Raw genomic sequence first — 21,129 nt, 5'->3', positions numbered from 1 at the left:
ACAGGAGGATTTGTTTCCTTGCTTACTGGAGTTGTTGACACAAGTCAGTTCCTTGTTGTTGTAAGACAGGTTCCCATTCTTCTTGCTGGCCATCACATGAAGGTTCTTTCCAGCTTCTCAAGGTCACTCTCATTCCTCGGCTCATGACCTCCTTCCTCCATCTTCAAAGCCAGCAATGATGGGTTGAGTTCACATTTCAAATCTCTTCTCCTTCCATCTCATCTTTTTCTAACTCAGCCAGGAAAGGTTCTCTGGCTTTAAATTCTCAAGTGATTTGATGAGATAATCCCCCTGATAATCCCGGATAATCTCACTATCTCAATGTCCATACCTTTAAGCAATCTGCAAAGTCCCTTTTGCTATGTAGCATTACATATTCACAGGTTCTGGGCATTAGGATGTGGGCATCTTTAGGGGGCCACACTACTACTAAAGGAATAATAATTTATTCATTGGTCTGTTCATTTATCAATCAAGCCTTTATTTAGGGCTTACTGTTTAGTGCCTACAGACATTTGCAAGGACTGGATACTCCACCCTGCCACACTTGGCAATTTTGAGTGGTGAAAAGAAGTTGCTCATCGGGTAAATTTTGACTGTTGAATTTTCTCTTGAGCCACAGATCATTCATAAGGAGAAGAAGTCTGGGAGGAAACTGATGACACAGGAGACACACAGACAACACAGCATTTGTGCATGGCCACTCATCTCTAACTTTCATGCAAAGCTGCTTCACATTTCACAGATTAGGAGCTGGGCACAAAACGAGGAACTATGAGGTGGAGGTGGCAGTGTTACCGTGAAGTGCAATCAAGTAGGAGCTAGCTTTTTTTTCCAATTTATCTTCAAAGAAGCTTTAGATTACAGGAAGGTCATACAGAAAATATGAGAGATTCTCATATAGCCAAGGCCTTCCCTCTTTTCCACTCTTCCCTATTAATAACATTTTACATGTAGATAGTACATTTGTTACAATTGTTGTACAAATATTGAGGCATTGCTACTAACCATGGTGAATGGTTTACATTTTGCACTGTACACTTTTATAGGTTTTTTTTCCACTCTAATCCATATTTTATTCACTCCATCCTAAGGACCCTGGGATGGTGATGCCCACTCTACCTCTAAATTGACAGGGGGCTTAGATCCCACATGACTGATGGATGGGACTTTCTTGCTTGCAGTTGTAGACTCTCTCAGTTCCTGGGTGTGGTGGTTGACCATCCTCACCTCCTTGTTAGCTGACCTGGGTAAGTCCAATGAACTGGAGAGTAGGTGTTCCAACTCTGCTGAGACTCAGGGCCCATCTGGCACAGGGACACCCCAGAGATTCAAGTCTCCTGGGCATACATACACCAACCCCAATACCAACCACAGGTTTAGTAAAAGTGACAGAAGAGCCATGTGTAGAGAAGTCACATCTAAGTCCAACTCCATCACATTCAGGAGTACAAATTCCAAAGTAGGGCCAATGGCAAGGTACTGAACTCCAGAGCCATCTGCCATGACCATAGGACCTGGGTGTCTCTGGAACCCTCAGGAGCACCACTAGCTGGGGTTGTATCTACTTTGGCTGTTTCTGGGATCCTGCTGAGATGTGTGTAAGCACGACCCCTCTGATCACCTCTGGATTAATTTTGAAGTCTCTTAGCCATATAAACTCATTTGTCTTTACCATTTACTCCTTTTATTCAAGATCTTTTTCTAGTTGCATCACCACCTGGAGCTTGGTAGTAATCCCTCGGTGCCAGGAAGTCATCCCCGGGAGTCATGTTCCACGCTGGAGGGAAGGTAATGCATTTATATGCTGAGTTTTGCTTAGAAGGTGTCTACATTTGAGCAACATGGAGGCTCTCAGGTAACTCTTGGGCACCCTGCAGCTCTAGACCAAGTTGAAATTTCAAGTGCACAGGCTCATAAGCATAGTCGTCAGTATCAAGGGCCCATTATTGGACCATCCTTTTTCACTGGTTTTTGCCCTTGCACTTGGGGGATTGTTGCTGTTCCATTGGGGAATGTGACAGAATTCCCCAGGTCGGGAGCTCAGCACTCCCTCAGTTGTTGTGTGAAACTCTACCCACCACATCAATACCCAAAGTACATCTGAACATATCTATATACCTTATATGCATGCCCTGGTGAACTCCCTCCCACCCATGCATCCCCCATCAATGACACCCCACACCAATTCTCCTCTCCTGCCATAGTTGAAACCCTCTGTGATCCAAAACTTCTTAAAAAATGAAGCCTAATATATTGCCAAATTCAATTAATAGGAAAATGAAATAGTAATGATATGTTTAAAGATGAGAAATAAAATACATAATAATTTTAAAAAGCTAAAATAAAGTAAAAATTTAATTGGGGTATTAAAAAAAAGAAAATTATTATAAATTTTTTTTGACGTTTTGCCTTTCATCACTGTAATAGGTGTTGTCCTGTATGTACAGTGGCAACTCATTGCCTTACATCTTTTTTTTTTTTGTTATGTCTTCAAAAAAGTTTTCGGTCACAATAAAGTCACATTTAGAATATAGGGGACTCCCATATATCCAACATCCTCCCCCCTTTTCCCCTTCACTAGCAATGATCTTTTTACATGTGGATGTTACATTTGCTGCAACTGATGTACAAATACTGAAACATAGCTACTAACCATGGTTACATTATGGTTTACATTATGGTTTACAGTTTAGACTATATACTTTTATACATTTTTGGTTATATTTCAGTTTACATTATGGTTTACATTTTAGACTATACACTTTTATAAATTTTTGGTGAAATTTAACATGGCCTGTATCCATCATTGCAGGATCATGCAGAACACTTCCATTGCCCCCCAGTTACCCCCTCTTCCATCTATTTTATTCTTCTCTCCCCCTCCCTTCAGGGCCCACAGTGACACCCAAGCTTCACTGTTTGAAGGACAAGATTCATAGCTACCTGCATCAATGCTGAGGGCTTGACACACTAGACTGTCCTCTCCCATTGGGAGCCACCCATGCTCTCAAGAGACACCCTCCCCTCTGAGAATATCAGGCCTCCCCAGGATGGGGATACAACACCTTCTCACTCATTGTATGGGTCTCCACCCAGTGATATAACACAGTATAACAAGATGAGCATTCACACACTCCCTAGAAGCCTACCCCAGGAGCACCCTGTGCCAGATACTCCCCCATCCAACACCTTAAACCAGTAACCCTTCCTAAGTCAGAAAGAATCAATTCATGCAAAGTATGTCAGGGCTTATGATGTATGGCTGTGCTATATCAGGCACTCCCATAGAAAAATACAGTTTTTGCTCTGCAGGCGCTTACATGGTAGTCTGTGAGATGTGACACTTCAAGAAGGTAGATAACAATGCAGAGCAATATTTCATATGATTAAAGCAAGAGTCAGGAGTCGGACTACAGGGAGTCAGAGAAGGGCCTTCTCAGGCCTGTTAGCAGCAACCGTGAAGGCAGGGGAAGATCAGAGTGAAAACGATTGTGCGGCTAGAGCACCTCATTAACTGACGGACTATAGCTAAAAGACAACCTTGTCATTAGACATCTTTCTCTAATATCTGTTATCTTACTGCCTTGAAAGAAAATGCAGGGCAAATTAGATCAAATGCTCTTCCTACTATTTGTTGAGCCCCTATTTTGTGCCAGATACCATGCCAGGCTGAGTATATCAGTTATCTCTAGTCCTCACAGCCACCCCCATACGATAGGTGGCGTTACCTTTGTTCTACAAATGAGAAACCTGCTAATGGAGATGAAGTGTCTTCCTCAAGGTCACTCAATGAATAAATGAGAGTCTGGGATTTTAACCCTGATCATCTGGTTCCAAAGTCCAGGCAATCTTTTACTATATTGAATCATTTTTCACAAATAGGCAAAAATATTTTTCTTTTTATAAATAGAACTATATGAAGGATGCTTGATAATAGCCACTGAATCTTCAAATAGGAAAGTTGATTAAGGAAGTAAGGGGAAAAAAAAGAACATGGGTGTGCTAAACAGGAAATATGGAAATACACAGTAAGTAGCTGAAAGACCAGTTCAGAGAAGAATGCTGCTTAAAGGTCAGTTATGCTCTGGAACTTCCAGCTTTCAGTCATACAGGAATAGTCTCTGTTAAACCAAGTCTCCACAACAACAACTATAAACTCTGGACTCCCCCACCCACAAAACTAAAAATACCAGAAGGTACTGGAGAGTAACCAAAGGCAGATAGACTTCCCACTTGGAAGAAGGGAATGGCACCAAGGTGAGTTTCCCATTTTTTACAGCTTTTTGCCTAAGAGCAAGATAAAACTCAGATAGAAACTTAAATTTACAGTCTTACTGCCTTGAAGAACCAGAGGACAGGATTCAGGCAACCAGAGCAGCTGGAGAGTGAGGGAAGAAATCCAGAAAAGGAGAAAGCTAAAGAAAGGTGACCCACATTCTGTATATATGCTGCCCAAATATCTAGCTGATCTGTGGACTACTTATGTGCATGGCAGACTTCAAGCAGTATAGCTAAGGCCGAAAGAACTGATTAGAGATTTCTGCTGCTGCCCATCACAGAGGAGTTAAGAGTTTGGGGTCTGAGTCTAGTCAAGTTACCTGCATGGTAGAAAAACATTCAATACCCTTCACAGAATCCAAAGTCTCAACAATGTGTAATTCAAAATGTTCAGCATGTGATCAAAAATTATAAGGCATATGAAGAAACAAGAAAATGTGACCCATACTTTAAAAGAGAGGCAATATAACAGAGACTGGCCTCACCCCACCCTAAATTCAGATGTTGGAATTTGCAGACAAGGATTTTAGGACAGCTATTATAACTCTGCTCAGTAATATAGGGAGAATATGCCCATAATGAGTAAACAAATAAGAAATCTCAACAAAGAATAGAAACTATTAAAAATGTGGAAATTCTAGTATTAAAAATATAATGTCTTCAATTTAAACATTCACTGGATGGACTTAAATTAATCAGAATATGAGTCAGTGACCTTGAGGTTAATGCAAGAAAAATTATCTAACCTCAAGAACATAGAGAAAAAAGATGGAAAAAACTAAAAGAAAAAAGAACACCTCAGAGACATGTAGAACTGATAATGTGCATTGGGGTAAGATAAGACAAAGACGTTTTTCCTCATTTCATACATTCTTAGGGCATTTTTTCTGCCTGTGTTAAATCTGTTGCTTTTCAGGATGCTGCCATTATCTGACTCAAAGTTCTCTTTCCATGAAATCTGCTGTTCTCATCCTTTGTGGCTTTATTATTGCATTTACCAACTTATTTTTTTAAAGATTTATTTCTCCCTTATCCCCTTTTCTCCTTCCCCGGCTCCCTTCCCTCTCCTCCCATTGTCTGCTCTCTGTGTCCATTCACTGTGCATTTTTCTGTGTCTGCTTGTCTTCTCTTTAGGCAGCACCAGGAACCAATCCTCCTGAGACCTTCCAGAATGGGAGAGAGGTGCTCAATCTCTTGCACCACCTCAGCTCTCTGGTCTGCTGTGCCTCTTATTGTCTCTTCTCTGGGTCTCTTTTTTGTTGCATCATCTTGCTGCACCCACTTGCTGTGCGGGCTATTTGCTTCACCAGGAGGTCCCTGGGAATCAAACCCTGGACCTCCCATATGGTAGATGGGAGCCCAATCATTTGAGCCACATCCATTTCCCATCCACCAACTCTTAATGAGCAGGGTTTTTTTGGTGTTAGCCCCTGTGCTGATTGCTGTAGAAAATAAAGAGATGAAATAGCATGACCTGCATGTTACCCTATAGATGTAGGTAAAAGGCTGGGAGGGTTATTATCATAGGAGGTCCACTAGAGTAATCTTTTAAGCCCCTGTCAGCCCCATACCTTGGAGGGCTCAAGAGAAAGAATTAACCACACAGTATCTCAACCCCTTTCTTCCATTTCCTCAGATTTGCCTCTTTGTAGTGAGTGTGTGTACTGTTCTGCTCTGTGATATGTGGTATAACAGATTTGTCCCTGGAGAACAAGCTCAGGCTGCCCATGTGAGTGAGTGAGTCCAATTCTGGGGTGCAATATTAAGAAGACAGTATGCTGAACACCTAAGCCAAGTTCTCCAAAATTTAATATTTTTAGTGGTGGTATAGTATTTCTTTGGCTCAGATGTACCGTAGTTTAGGTCGTTTCTGATTTTTTTTCCATTTTGCTGTCATAAGCAATACTTCAATGAACAACTTTTTGTGTCTTTGAATATTGACACGGATATTTTAAGAAAAAAGTCCTAGAAATGGAATTTCTGGGTCAGTGGTTATCTTTTAAAATTCTGATAGCTATTGACAAAATTTCTCCTAGAACATATCCTAACAATTTTTACTACAATTAAGAATCTTTTATTTCATCTTTTGGACCATCCATCTGTCCTCACAAAACTTGCAGAAATTTCATTGTGACTTTCCTATTTACATATCTCTAAGCACTGTGAGTAGCTATAAATCTCTGGAGCCTCAATAGTCTGGAAAATTCTGTATGAGATTCATTATTTGCTGAAAAATGTGTAATCCTCTAGCTGCCTGATATCTCCCCAATCTAGATACAAACAATGTTCAAATATATGGTTTGAACATGTGAATGTCAAACTCTTAGCAAGATTTCTTTTTAATTATGGAGAGTTTGTTGCTTTCTGAGGGCTTGTTGATAGAGAATGGAGATGAGAAAACTAGGATGGGAGTTGTGAGATGTTGAAGCTAAAATGTTTTAATCTGTGCTCATTGAGGTTAAAACAGAGCAGGATTAGACCAAACAGTGCTGCTATCATGATCTTGGAATGACTTCACCAAAATAATGATAATAGCCACATGATGTGTTAAGTCTATAGAACTTACAAAGCATTTTCTTTAAATTTTTACAACTTTGTAAAAGCAAGGGAGTGTGGAGAACACAAATATCTTGCCCAGGGTCACATGGTAAGTGGCAAAACAAAGACTTAAACTTGGGTCTACCCTCTATCTTGAACCTATACGAACTGAAGACAGAGTTGCCCGTGCAGTGAATGGCTGAGGAAACTTGGTTTCCTTTCCCCTGACTCCATTGATGTGAGGGTAACCAAAGTGCGGCCGACAGGGAAACCTTGGGTGGAAAGGAGCTAGCAAGCAGCTAGTTCTTATATAAGTACTGATCCTGAGTGCTCACCTTATTGTGTGCTCTGGAACTAATCTGTCTTCCCAAGACCTTCTCTACCAGGGATCGGCCCTTTCACCTCTACAGTGGACCTCTACAGGGCACTGATCCCTCCCCTACTCTCCTCTCCCACCATGCCCTGGGTGTGAGAAAACACAGTCAGTAACAACCTTGTATTAACTATCTTCCATGTGCCAGTTACTGTGCTGGATTCTTTTACTTAGTATTATCTCCAGATTGGAATTTGCATCCCTGTTTTTCACCCAAGGAAACTGCCAAAACTCCAGTAAGAACAGAATAATCAAACAACTCTCTTCCCCCTTAAAGTGGCAAATTCTTTTGCATTTTAAAAATAATATGTCAAAATATTAAAGATAAAACTCAAAACAGCAAAATCTATAATTCCACTGGTATAACACTATTATATTTTCCTATCACATTATCCTTATGCACACTTATTTTTCTAGAAGTTGCAGTCCGAGCGTTGGCAAATCCTCTATTATGCTTTTATGATTTAGCATGATAAACATCTTCCACGTTGCCTCAATCTTCATTATGAGCATTTTAATGGTTGCATAGTTAGTGATTTCCCTAATGGACATTTAGGTTGTTTCCAGCACTTAGTGGCCCAAATTGAGCTGTTGTTTTGTGCTAATTGTGTTTTGTTACTATTAAATTATTTCCCTGGAATAAATTCTCAAGAGTCGTATTATTGAATAAGAGGGTATAAACATTTTTATAGCCCTTGCCACATGGTACCACATTACTAGGCAGAAGGGTTGTCTGAATCTAAATGACACACACAAAAGAAACCATGCTGGTTTCTAGCTCTGGCAATATGATGAGTAAGAAATCCTGAAAGACAACCAAAATCTTGAGTAAAATATAAAAAATCATCATCTTAAATACATTAATAAGCTGACAAGAAAGTAAGGAAACTAATATCCCTAAATTGAATTCAAACTAGGAATCCTGAGGAGTAAGCAACAAGGCTGGCCTTCACCCTGACGAGTGTTCTGCCCTGTTGGTGTTCTGCCGAGCCCTGGAAACCCTTACTGCTGCTTGGAAGACTGTGGGAGGAATATGCAAGAAAGCCAGGACATACCCAGGGTAAGAAACCCTTAGAGGTAGGGACTAGAAAGTCCTAAATATGCCTTATAAAGGAAAATAAGAAATAAACCCTTTATTAGAGAAGGTGACAGCAAGGAAAGCTGTCTCTCTTGACCCTGGCACTGAGGAAAGGGAAAAAACTCAACCTGAGAACGCATAATGACAAGCCTGCCTTTGTGTGAGTTTACAGTCCGACTCATACTAGGTGGGTCATCTAAAATATCTTCAAGTGGATCATTTCATGAGGTGGTTCTATGTTGGTAGTATCCTTATGCATTGGAAAAAGCCAGTGTAAAAATCCCCTCTATATCAGGGCTGTTCAAGATAAATACAGTGCAAGGGCCACATATATAATTTTATTTTTTCTAGTAACCACCTCCAAAAAAATAAAAAAAGAAACATAAATTCATTTTAAACATATTTTAGCCTGATATTATTAGTCTTCAAACATACATAAACATTTTACATACTTATATATGTATGATAAACTTCCCACACAGGGAAGCTCTCCTTTAAAAAACCCTAGACCTCTACCTTCTAGAGTGAAGAAAACTAAAAGTACAATAAAGAAAACACAAAACCATAAAAGGTGAACAGGTTTATTTAGCACAGATTTCTTACCCCCACCTAATTAAATTCTAAGTAGGCAATTGCTTTATTTATTTTCTTATCTTAAGCATGCTTACATCACATTCTGTTAAAACTCAGACTGGGAAGCTTTAGACTGACACCACCACGTGGATGACTAGTGTCCTCTAGCCTCATCTGCCCCTCGCCTAGTTGTTAGTCTCCTCTTTCATCATGGGCTCCAGCTTCAGCTCCTCTAACTTTGGGTGATAGTGGTCTTCCACTGTGCAGCTGCTCTGGTCTTTGGTTCCAACCCTGATCCATATCCCTTCAGCAAAGGAAGGTTCAATCACCAATCTTCCTTGGGATGCTTTGTGCTGATCTCGAGAGCACCTCCTCCAGCGCCCTCAAGTCTGGAGATTGACTCTAGTCCTTGAAAAGACTACTTTGATGTGGTGCTTCCATTTGCCCTCTTCAGTGTGACTGAGGAACATTCCATTGCTGATTAAATGTCACACTATTGATTTATTTATTCCGTTCTTCATTCAATAAATATTGGAAAGTCTCCAAGTGCCAAGTGCCAAAGTTTTGTTTCTTCACCTTTTGGTCATGGTCTTCACATGTGCTATTTCCTCTGCCTGGTGCACTTCTCCCTTCTCCAGACATGCCTTCCCATTACCGATGTTCATGTAGCTAACTACTTACTAACCCCCACTGAAGGGTCATTTCTTCAGGGAGCCTGCCTGACCCTCTTGGTCAGGTTAACCCCTTTGCTTCACACTCCTATAACTCATATAAAAATCTTTCCCTCTGTCTTGAGGCTAGACCATCTCACATTCATACCAGCAATGTATGAAAGTGAATGTTTGTCCTCAGCTTCATTAAAAGTGTTGCCAAGCTTTTGAAGAGATTTCTCTTTAAAGAGTTTGTCCTTGTATGGCATCTTTATTCCTCTTCCTTCCACTCCCCTTATCCCATCATTTTTATAATTTTTTTTTTTTTTGCCTTCTCAGAACTTTCTTTGCTTCTATTGTCTCCAGAAATAGTGCGGAATAGGAATCTTATATTTGCCTTGCAATTTTTACATTTGCAATGTTTGAGAGAAGGTGCTTATTGGTAAGCAGTCTGTTCTAAGGCAGGAAGATTTTACTTCGCATTTTGAAAACACTTAAAGCAATAAAAACAGATCTAAACACGATTTAGGGAAGTGGACTTGGCCCAGTGGTTAGGGCATCCGTCTCCGCAGTTCAAACCCCGGGCCTCCTTGACCCGTGTGGAGCTGGCCCATGCACAGTGCTGATGTGCACAAGGAGTGCTGTGCCACGCAGGGGTGTCCCCCGTGTAGGGGAGCCCCACGTGCAAGGAGTGCACCCCCTAAGGAGAGTCCCCCAGCATGAAAGAAAGTGCAGCCTGTCCAGGAATGGCGCTGCACACACAGAGAGCTGTCACAAGATGATGCAACAAAAAGAAACACAAATTCCCATGCCACTGACAACAGAAGGGGACAAAGAAGAACATGCAGCAAATAGACACAGAGAACAGACAACTGGGGGTGAGGGGAAGAGGAGAGAAATAAATAAATAAATAAATAATAAACATGATTTAATCTGAAAAATTTATACACTAGCATGCTGAACTTTGCAAAAGCAAAGCCAAATTCTTTTTAGAGACTCATCACTCAGCAAAACAAATTTCAAAACAAGTTTTCTTACCTTGAACTTTACATGGCCTCTTGCAAAAGGGAAAATAAGTGTCCAGGCCAGTACCAAAGGTTGTAAGATAATGGAAAAATTATGGGAAAACATCTTACATTTTCATGAATATAGGTAGCAGGCTAAAGGATCTTATTCTTGTACAAAATGTTTTCTGTATTTTTATCAACAGATTGTTTTCTTTGGAGGAGAACCAATGGTTATAGAAGCATTTGTCTATACAGTGCACCCTTGGCTTACAAAGACTTAATGTTTGCAATTCTGAGTATCAGATGGACATGATGCTTGGTAATTTACAATTTTGCCAAGATTGGACTTTAAAAGGGAATTGTATGCATAGCACACAGAAAGCACTTGTTGAGATAGCTCCCTCATCTGTTTGCTTATTGTTTTTGCTCATTGTCTTCTTGTTGTTTTTCTGTCTTCTTTAGGAGGCACCAGAAACTGAACCTGGGACCTCCCATGTGGGAGGCAGGTGCTCAACTGCTTGAGCCACATCTGCTCCCACAGGCAAGCATATATTGGTTAGAATATTCCAGCTAGTGGGTGAGCCATCTTCCTTAGGGCTTTATTGGTCTTAATTATACAAACATAGTTTATGGAGAAAAGTTAAGAACCATATATTGACATTTAGATTGTTCCTAATATTTTGTTATTATCCATTTGTTACCATAGTGGATAACTTTGTGTCTATATTTTTTCATTTTGTTGGAGGTATTCCAGAGAATGGTATTGTAGGCAAAGTCCCCATAAATCAAGGTAGATTGGGAAAATATGGAGTTAAAGAGAGTTAAAGCACATTTCTATTCTGCAGGACTTCCTAGAGTCTTTAACATGTAAAGTTGCATTAAGACTTTTTAGGAAGGGAGCTACACTACGCAGCTATCCTATGCAGTTTCCAAAACTTATTCAACGTGGTATTCTTTTTTTCACTGAGCATCTCTGGAAAGTAGTGTTCTGTGGGAACATATTTTATAAACCATTGTTTTGGTGGCATTTATAAAATTGGGGATTCTGGAAGGTCTTGCTACCTGTCTTAGTTTGCCAGACTGCTATGACAAATACCACGCCCATCTATGAAGGTAAGCTTAATCAATACATTTTCTTTATGTTTTGATTGTTCCACCACCCAGCAGTTTTCATATCCCTCCCTCTTCTCAGGCCACCCTATTCCCTGAGACACAAAAATGTTGAAACCAGGCCAATTATTAACCCTACAATGGCCTCTCAGTGTTCAAGTGAAAGAAAGTATCAAATTTCATTTTTGTCTTATTTTAAGAAATTGCCACAGGCTCCCCAGTCTTCAGCAACCACCATCCCCCTGATGAGTCAGCAGCCATCAGCTTCGAGGCAAGACCCTCCCTTGGTAAAAAGGTTATGAATTACTGAAAGTTTAGATGACGGTTAACATTTTCTAAAATTGTTTTTTTAGACATAATGCTATTGCACACTTAATGGACTACATTTTAGTATAAACATGACCTTTACTTGCACAGAGAAACCAAAAATTCATGTGACTCGCTTTACTGCAGTGGTCTGGAACTGAGCCTACAATATCTCTGAGGTATGCCTGTGCAATGGATTTACACTCACAGGAATGAAAATTAAGATTAAGAACATGGATAAACTGGGGTACATAATTCAATCTACCACAGTACCCATTTCATGGGAAGGTCAAGTATCTTCTCTACTTCACCTTCCAGAATTCAGTCCATCTTCTCCAGGCTTCTCCCTTTGGAGGGGCCTTGTCCCTTTACCATGGACAACATTTTTGTCTCTTTCACCTTCACTCAATCTAGGACCTGTTGCTCAAAGGGTTTATAACACTAGCCTACTATCCTGGCAATCACTCCTAGAATGATAGAGCTTTCTTTTTTGGGGGGGGTGGGGGGGTGGGCGGTTCGAGGTATTGCTGTCAGTTATTTAATCCTGTTCTAAAGGCCAGGTAAATGCATAGTTGCCCCTGGCATAGCCAGTTTTGGCTGATCATCTCTGAATGGTTAAATAGAAACTTAGTATATTTAATGGTATCTTTACAAGCTAATATGTATTTTGTGGCTATATGTGCCAAGTGCTTTTTAAAAATCATTTCATCTATTTTTATTTTGTTTTTTTTTAACCACAGCATTATGATGTAAAAAGTATTCTCAGTTTTCCAGAGATTATCCTACTTTACAAATGAAGAATCCCAGACTGAGAGAGATGAAATGCCTTGGTTTAGCCACACAGCCATTTGTGGCCGAGCAATTTAGCAAGGTAGAATACTGAGCCCATTGTCGATTGGACAGAGCAAACCCAATAGAATGTCCTTTTCCTTCAACTCTGAATATTAATGACTCATTTCTGACCACTCCAGATAACTGTTTCATTTCTCCCAAGTGCTTTATGAGCTAGATTATGGCCTTTCTGATGTGAGAAAGTGTTTCATTTCCCTGAGTCAGACAAGGATCTTTTAATTAAGGAAAACATTCCACTTGTTAGAATCATAGATAAAGAGGCTCCCCAGCCGGTTGCCTTTAGCCAGACTGACCGGAGACATCTTTTCATGAGATGCAGCGATAAAAGCTGAGCTTCTTAAAAAGGTATTGTTCATCTCTTCCTCTCTTCCTATCTATTACAAGTAGAGGCGAGGCTTTGCTGGCTCTGTGAAACTGCCCTCTGTATTCCTGTAACATTCCCTGGGGAATGACCTGTGGGTTTTTGAGCTCTGTTTTCTCTCCAAAGCCAACATTGTTGAACAACTAAAGGAACCTCGAAAGTCAAAGGTCAAGTAAGCCAACACCCAGAGAGCAAGGAAATTCTGTTTCAAAATTCAGCCAGAAATCTTCTTCCACTATTCCTTCCCTTTCTTGACAAGGCATGCATGTTACTCACTGTCAGAGTAAACCTTTCATCGCCCTGGATGCTGTGCTCCACATAAGCACCAACTTTTCAATCTGTAACATTGGCAAAGAAGGGGGCACAGGCTGACCATTCTGACTCGCGTATCACAGGTAGATGGCCTTTCCGTGACAACAGGCACTGATGCACATGTGCGTGAAGGGCTGGGTGGTAGCTGGCTCAGGTGGGGCTTCCAGGCTAGGACTCACTGGGCCTGCTGCCCACTCTTCTTTCTTGACAATCTGTTCATAAAAGACACCAGTTTCCTACATTCATGCGAGCATTGTTTGGTTTTGATATGAAGGTTATAACTTCCCAGAATTAGTTGGAATGGCTGAATTCACTCTTCTAGTAGAATTTTAAGCTATTTTAAGGAGTGCTTGTAAATGCTGTAAGTAGGAGCTTGTCCTTATTGAGCAGATCTCCTGCTACCTGTTAGCTATGTATATAATATTTGAGTCTCATTCTTTGCAGTGTGGAAATGTGTCCCTAGCAGGGTGCTACCTGCTCTCCTGTGATCTGACGCTAGGGTGAGGGATGTAGGTAAGGCTCACTAATCCTTTCATTTAGCTTCTCAAAGTCCATACTCAGTTTGGTATTAGGAGATAGTAGGTCTGAGAGCTTTCCTCAGATGCTTTTCTTTACATTGTGAAAAATTAAAGTAGGAAGAATAGTGTGCATGCTTTCTTTTTAAGATGCCAAGAATTCTGAAATCCATGAGGACACAGGAATAAATGCTTTATATGTCACAAGTGATTTCATTCATTTATTCATTCAACAAAAATTTTTTGGTCTTTACTAAAGCTAGACTGAGTTGGGGGCTGGGGATACAACAGCAAATAAAACACCCTATGTGAAGGAGACAGCTTAATGATTTGCAAAATTACCCCCAATTTCCAGTAAAAGCTTGACCACCAGAAAGTAATGGATAATAAGTAAAACTGGGTTATAGCAAGCATCACACATGGGAATGACACTGCATAGTGAACTGGCCCTTCCATAGCTTTCATACATGTGCTCTCTATGCTGCTTGTGCTCTGCTTCAGGCAGACTCACTGGTGAAGTCAAGAGGGTCTGACTATTGAAGTGAAGCCTCAATTTAGTTAAAGCAGAGGCACTATGGTAGCCAAGAACATTGACTTTGGAATCAGATAGACCTGGGCTTGGGTCCTAGTTTTACCATTTACAGCCATTCCCTGAATTATTTAAACCTCTAAGCCTCAGTGTCCTCATCTGTAAAATGGAGACAGTAATGAATAATTCCTAATCACATTATAGTGATCAAATGAGACAGTATACTCAAAGTTTTTAACACTGTGCCTGGTGTGAAGTAAGTGATCAATTAAGGGTATCTGCTACATTAAGAATAATAGTAAACATGGTGATGAAAGCATAATTTTGTTATTCTACGGAGTGCCATTTATTGTACACTTTGGATTGATTGTGTGGTGTGTGAATAAAACTGCTTTTTAAAAAAAAAGGATAAAAAAGAATAATTGTAATATTCAAGTAGAAGGACTGGCGAAATGAAGTGTCTATGTGTAGGATATCAGTTCACAGAGGGAAGGGACACGTGAGATATAAAAACTACTATCGGGGGAAACGGACTTGGCCCAGTGGTTAGGGCGTCCGTCTACCACATGGGAGGTCTGCGGTTCAAACCCCTGGCCTCCTTGACCCGTGTGGAGCTGGCCCATGCGCAGTGCTGATGCGTGCAAGGAGTGCCCTGCCATGCAGGGGTGTCCCCCGCCTAGGGGAGCCCCACGCGCAAGGAGTGCGCCCGGTAAGGAGAGCCGCCCAGCGCGAAAGAAAGTGCAGCCTGTCCAGGAATGGCACGGCCCACACTTTCCCTGCCGCTGACGACAACAGAAGCGGACAAAGAAACAAGACGCAGCAAAATAGACACAGAGAACAGACAACTGGGGGAGGGGGGGAATTAAATAAATAAATCTTAAAAAAAAATAAAAATAAAAAAAATAAAAACTACTATTGTTGGGTTGTTCAGGAAAGGTGAGTGTTGGAAACTGAGGCACAGTGATCTTGCAAGGAGAGATTTGCTGTCTCCATGGCTACACTTGCAACCTAAGGAATGCGGTAATTCAGAGTTCCCGACAAATAGGACGAAGCTGTTAAAGGCTGAAAGAAAAGATGAGCACATACCTTTTGTAGTAAATAGAACACTCAAACTTTGTACCTTGAGATAAGATTTTTTTTTTAATTCCTTAGACCATAAGTAATGCTGATAGTTAACTGCATGTTGCTGCTTGTTGTCACATAGACTGGGATATACAGAGAGCCCCTTGTAAACAATAAAGTTGTCTGAGGAGTCATTACTCACAGACCCCCTGATCCCAGCTCTCTTGCTCATTCTTGCTCTTTGTTTCCTTCCCCCTTTTCTCTTTCTTTCATTCCCAATACCCTTTGGGTCCAAATCTCCAACATCTAATGCCCAGTGTGGGGCCGGAAGAAGTCAGTGTGTTATAGACCAGCAATATTGACCAGACTCAGAATTTGAATAAAATTTCAACTGAGAGCTTTATTAGTCACACGGTGACTGCCTCATCCTACGCAGAGGAGAGAGCAGCCCTGAGTCTCAGGGAAGGGGTGGTTTTATAGCCTTTTAGGAAGGGGGGCATTTGTGAGCAAGCAAGTAGGCACAGAAGCAGAACACTGCGGTTAGCTGAAGATAGCGTATCTATTTTTTTCTTATTTTAAAAGCCCCTTTTTGTGAGCATCCCCATGTTATTTATTGGCCCTTTTCTTGGGGACAACCCTAAGTTATTTATTGGCACTCTCCTTGGAGGCAGCCCTAAGTTACTTATTTACCTGAAGGCACTTGTAATTCCTATTTCCTAATGTAGTTCTATTCCTATTTTCCCAGTGTGGCCTTACCCTTACAAGTGAGTCTTCCAAATCAGCATTGGGAACTCAGAAAAGACCTCATCGAGGGTCAAGTGAGACGTCCAAAGCTGAGTGACTCAAGTCTTCTTTTAGGTAAGTAGCATTTTCGCGAAGCCATCATGGTAATGGGTAATCAAAGGGGACATGTGGAAGCATATTCACAAGTGTTAAAAACTTTATTGAAAGTTAAAAGGGTGCCTGTAAAAAGTTATGAATTACTAGAATTGTTTACTTTAATACAAAAGTATTGTTGATGAGTCAATTGTAAACTGTATGTTTGTATTGGTGTGTTTTAATTGTTTTGTGTTTGTCTGTTCAATGTCAGTATATATTTTGATACCTCCAGATGGTGATAAAATTAATAAATAAAAGTTTTTAAAAAGAGCCCTATTCAAATGGCCAAAAATTAAATAAGTGCTTATATTAATACATAAGTTTAAATGTTAATAAGATCTCTACAATGATAAAAATTGTAAGTCTTGATTAACAAAATTACTATAAGTCTTTTCATAAGAAGTTGTTCTTGCCTAGATTGAAATGAATAGTTAATTTTTCTTCACAGGATAAAATGAAGGATGTAAAACTTAAGTGAATATTAAAAAAGGAATGCTGACTGAAATTTAATAAGTTTCTTCTAAAAGGTGTGTTTTGTCCTAAAATAGGATGGCTAATTTTCACAAACTCTTGGGACTTAAATGCATGTGGCAAGTTGTAGAAGGTATTGTGGTAAATTTAAGTAAGGGAATGTGTTCTCTGAAGGTAAAATTTGTCTTAAAATTATACATAATTGTAAGAAGTTTAACAAAGCATTGTTTAAATTAAGGTATTTAAATGGCTAATTGCAAAAAGTCATTATTAAACAAAAACTGAATTGATGATAATAAAGGGTAATTTTATAACAGGAAAACTTGTCGGCAGCCAGCCTCCCCTATCAACTTGCTTCTAAAAGACTGTTTCTGGTATTGCATGCTACTAAGTATTTAGAGTGAAGAAAAGTTCATTATTTTAACAAGCTTGTTTAGTGTTGATGGCAATTATATGTTTTAAGAAGTTTCCCTGGTAACTTATGTATGTGGGATGTATGGAATGTGTTTTTATTGTTAAGGAAACAGGAGATGATTTTGTCTGAAGATAAAATGATTGATTATTGGGAAGGAGTAGAGGGTGGGACAATACCTGAATGAATACTGAAAGTGTAGAAAGTTTGTGGAAAAGAAATTTTTATGATTAAAGTTGAGTAAGATTTGATGGGTCTGTCTATAAAGTTTTAAAAGGTTTAGTATCAAGTAGTATACTGATGCAAAGTTAAAAATTTTGGTCTTACCTCTCTCAAGTCATTAGTTTGTTTTGGTAAAAGTTTCCTGAATAATCAGTATACAAAGAAAGTCTGTTTTATCAAAATAGCTTCTTGTACTTTAACCTCATCATATCCTCTATGTTTGAAGAAGAAAGGGTCTTATCTCTTTTAAAGGAAAATAATGTTCAAACCTGCTTTCTAAAAATCAAATCCTGAAAAGTAGCTTTTTATTTCAAATTAATTACAAGAGATTTGTTCTTTTACCATGAAAGAAAATTTGAAGTAATAGTTGAGTTCATCTAATATATAAGTAGAAGGTGTTTAAAAGTGTTATAAAATTTAAGTTTTTTTAACCCTCTGTTAATTAAAGTTGTATGAATAAAAGGTTCATATGAATGCTTAAAAGTGTATAAATTTACCAATATTTCAACATAATATTAAACAAATTGTACAATATGGTTAATTATGATTTTAATTAATATAAAAAAGTGTGTCACAGAAACCTCTTATTGTAAATTGAAGTAACACTATTGTAGTATGCAGCAGTCCCAAATATTGCTAGTTTGTTGCAAGAAATTAATATCCAAAATAGTGATATCATGATCACTTTACTTTAAAATGTGCTAAGACTTTCTTTTGTGTCTTCTTAGACAGGTCAAGCCAGCCTGCATTCTCCTACCTGTAGAAAAACCCAACAATGGACTTTTGCAGTGCTTCCCCAAGGCTGTGTGTATAGCCCAACCATCTGCCCTGGCCTTGTGGCAAAGAATCTGGCTGTGTAGAAGAAATCTGTGGCTAAAACCCTACAGATGACATTATGTTAACCAGTAATCCTCTTTTCAGAATGAAAAGAAACATCAGAGACAATGGTATCTTATCTTAAGAGTCTGAACTAGGCAAACAGTTGGGACAGGCTGCAAAGTCCCTGCTGCTTTATCAAATTTCTAAATGTGGTTTGGTTGGGTGGTATAAAACTATGCCTTCCATTGTAACTGATAGAGTGCAATGTCTTCTCATGTTAATAGAGTTCGTAATATGGTTGAAATGCTAAAAATCTTTCATCACTCATTTAGCTCAAATATTAAAACCATTGTATGTATTAATTGGGAAAAGTCCTTCATGGAAGTAGGAAAACCTCCAGAAAGGTGCTTTAAATAATAATAAAAGAAAAGTAAATTATGGACATTAACATAATCTATGAATTGGATGTAGCAAGCACCAATATTGACTTTGTGGCAAAAGCAAAATTCTAAACAAGTAACCCTTGGGTTTTAATCACAATTCTGAAAAGAGGCCAAAAGCAAAATATAAAAAAGCAATTGTGTGCAGCATAGAAGGTCCTGCTAAAGTGAAAGACTTAACCCAATAGTGTTTGGTCACTCTAAAGACTGCCATCCCTATCCAGGGGTGGATTGCAAATACTAAATGCAAGACAGAAATGATGGCATCATAGTACCAAAGGACCAATAGGCAAAAGCTTTATTCACTTTAAATTTCCTTAATGTATATGATTCAATACTGCCTGCTGAATGGCATTATGCATTGAATAAGAATAAAGAAAAGGTATTGTGTGACTCAGCTGAATATCAGCCAATATATTGGAAAGATGTACTAATTACACTTGGCAAAAGAGAAAGGTTAATGTATGGAGGAGAGGATATGCTCTTGTCATTACAGAAGATGGAGAACAAATTTGGCTGCCAGCCTGATGGATTAAACCATGGAGAGAGGAGAAGGAAGATTTTTAACAATAATTTCTCCTCTCCTGATCATATTAATGGTAACTCTGGGTCATGCAGGTGAAAATCATACTTATTGGGCATATATTCCTAACTCACCTCTAGTACGTGATCTAATATGGAGAGACCCATCATTTCCTATATTTTTAAATAAAACACATGTGCTTCCTGGGCCTATAGATGACAGACTACCCTTAAAACCTGATGAAGAAGGGAAGGAAATATATAATCTTATCCTTCCTTTTGATCATAGACCATTATGTATTGGAAAAAGTCCCCCTTGTGTGCAAACAAAAAATCAGACTATGGTTATCATGAAAAGTTATGGTACAAAATTATTAACTTTGTTTCCTTCATATAATTCTTTGGTGACTAAAAAGCAAAATTATAATTGTCCACCCCAAAAATGTGAAAAGAAAGAGGGATGGCAGGAATGCCATATAGGAAGAGGATCTGTTTTTTTCAATGATTCCTATAGAATAGTGTGGGAAAGTGCTCCTATGGAGAACCCCCCAAAGAATATAACAGCAGATTTATATGGTATGGACTTAACAACAAGTGTCAATGAGTTAGTGATGTGCAATATCCTTTTTCAGAATCTCTATTCTTGGGTGAACAAGTGGTATATACTACCAATTTTACTATTTGGAAATATAAAGGAAAATAGTTACCAACCCCTTGAATTAATGACACCTATAATCTTAGTATACATAAAAACTTGTGTAAAGTATTTTTTGGAATTGCCCCTACTTATGAATGGAATGGTAATTACAGTCAAACAAATCAATATCTACAATTAAATCAAACCTATCAATTAAAAGCATGTGTCAGGGATCCTTTTGTATTCATTACTGGAAAAATAACTATAAAAGATAATGCCTTGTTTTATAAAAATGGTGTCTTGTATACATATCTGTCAGAAAGTCTGTTGCAGGATGGAGACACTGTCACAATAGCCAGAAGATGACGAGGTATATGGATTCCCATCCAAATGAACCAAATATGGCAGTCATCACCTGAAAGTCAGATGTTGCTTCACATGGCACAAGAAATCCTGAAATGGACAAAAAGATTTGTTGGACTCCTAATAATTAGTATAATGGGACTAATTGGAATTATCACAGCTACTGCAACCGCTGCTGTCACTTTGCATGAGACTGTTCAGACTCAACAATATGTGCATGATTGGCATAAAAATACTAGTGATTTGTGGCATAGCCAAGAACACATTGATGAACAGTTAAATAATCAGGTTAATGATTTAGGATCAGCTGTTTTGCATATTGGAGATCATTGTATAATTTAAACTTGTTAAGGGGATTGAAATGTGATTGGAATGAAAGCAACTTTTGTATTACTCCTCTTGCCTATAATTCATCTAATATAGAATGGAGAAAAATTAAGAATCATTTGATAGGCCATAAAAGTAAAATCTTTCTGGAAATAATTGAATTACAAAGGAAAATATTAGAAATGTCTCAAAATCAAATTCATGTAGGCAATGATAAGGATATTGTCTCAGATATGATTTCACATATTACAAAATTTAACACAATTAATTGATGGAAATCACAGCATTTCCTGTCAGCTTTAGGAATAGGGCTAATCATATTTTTTCTGTTGTTCATGATTCTCATCTGTGCTGGACAGTGCTTTTGAAGAAAATTGAAAAGCGTAACAGCCATTGGACATACGAATAATCTGGTGCTAACAAAAGCACTTTAATAACTTCCCCTAGTTGAAGAGCTTGGCCGGTAGTCAATGACGGGTAAGACTCTCAG

General features: G+C 38.9%; 1 long non-coding RNA gene across 6 annotated transcripts; it reads left to right on the top strand.

The window, feature by feature from the left end:
* The first annotated feature begins 4,102 nt into the window (after positions 1 to 4,102).
* LOC111765522 (uncharacterized) lies at positions 4,103 to 20,705 on the top strand. 6 transcript variants are annotated; one of them, XR_011645489.1, is made up of 6 exons: positions 4,103 to 4,260; positions 8,110 to 8,252; positions 10,963 to 11,041; positions 11,811 to 13,954; positions 16,293 to 16,405; positions 18,260 to 20,705. It is a non-coding gene; the product is annotated as an uncharacterized lncRNA (long non-coding RNA). The 6 variants fall into 6 exon arrangements; XR_002797835.2 differs by having other exon boundaries at positions 10,963 to 12,095; positions 12,683 to 13,954; XR_002797834.2 differs by having other exon boundaries at positions 10,963 to 12,095; positions 12,657 to 13,954.
* Positions 20,706 to 21,129: the final 424 nt, after the last annotated feature.

This window comes from Dasypus novemcinctus, chromosome 13, assembly GCF_030445035.2.
Source record: "Dasypus novemcinctus isolate mDasNov1 chromosome 13, mDasNov1.1.hap2, whole genome shotgun sequence".
NCBI lineage: Eukaryota > Metazoa > Chordata > Mammalia > Cingulata > Dasypodidae > Dasypus > Dasypus novemcinctus.
This window is presented reverse-complemented; position numbering and strand designations above follow the sequence as displayed.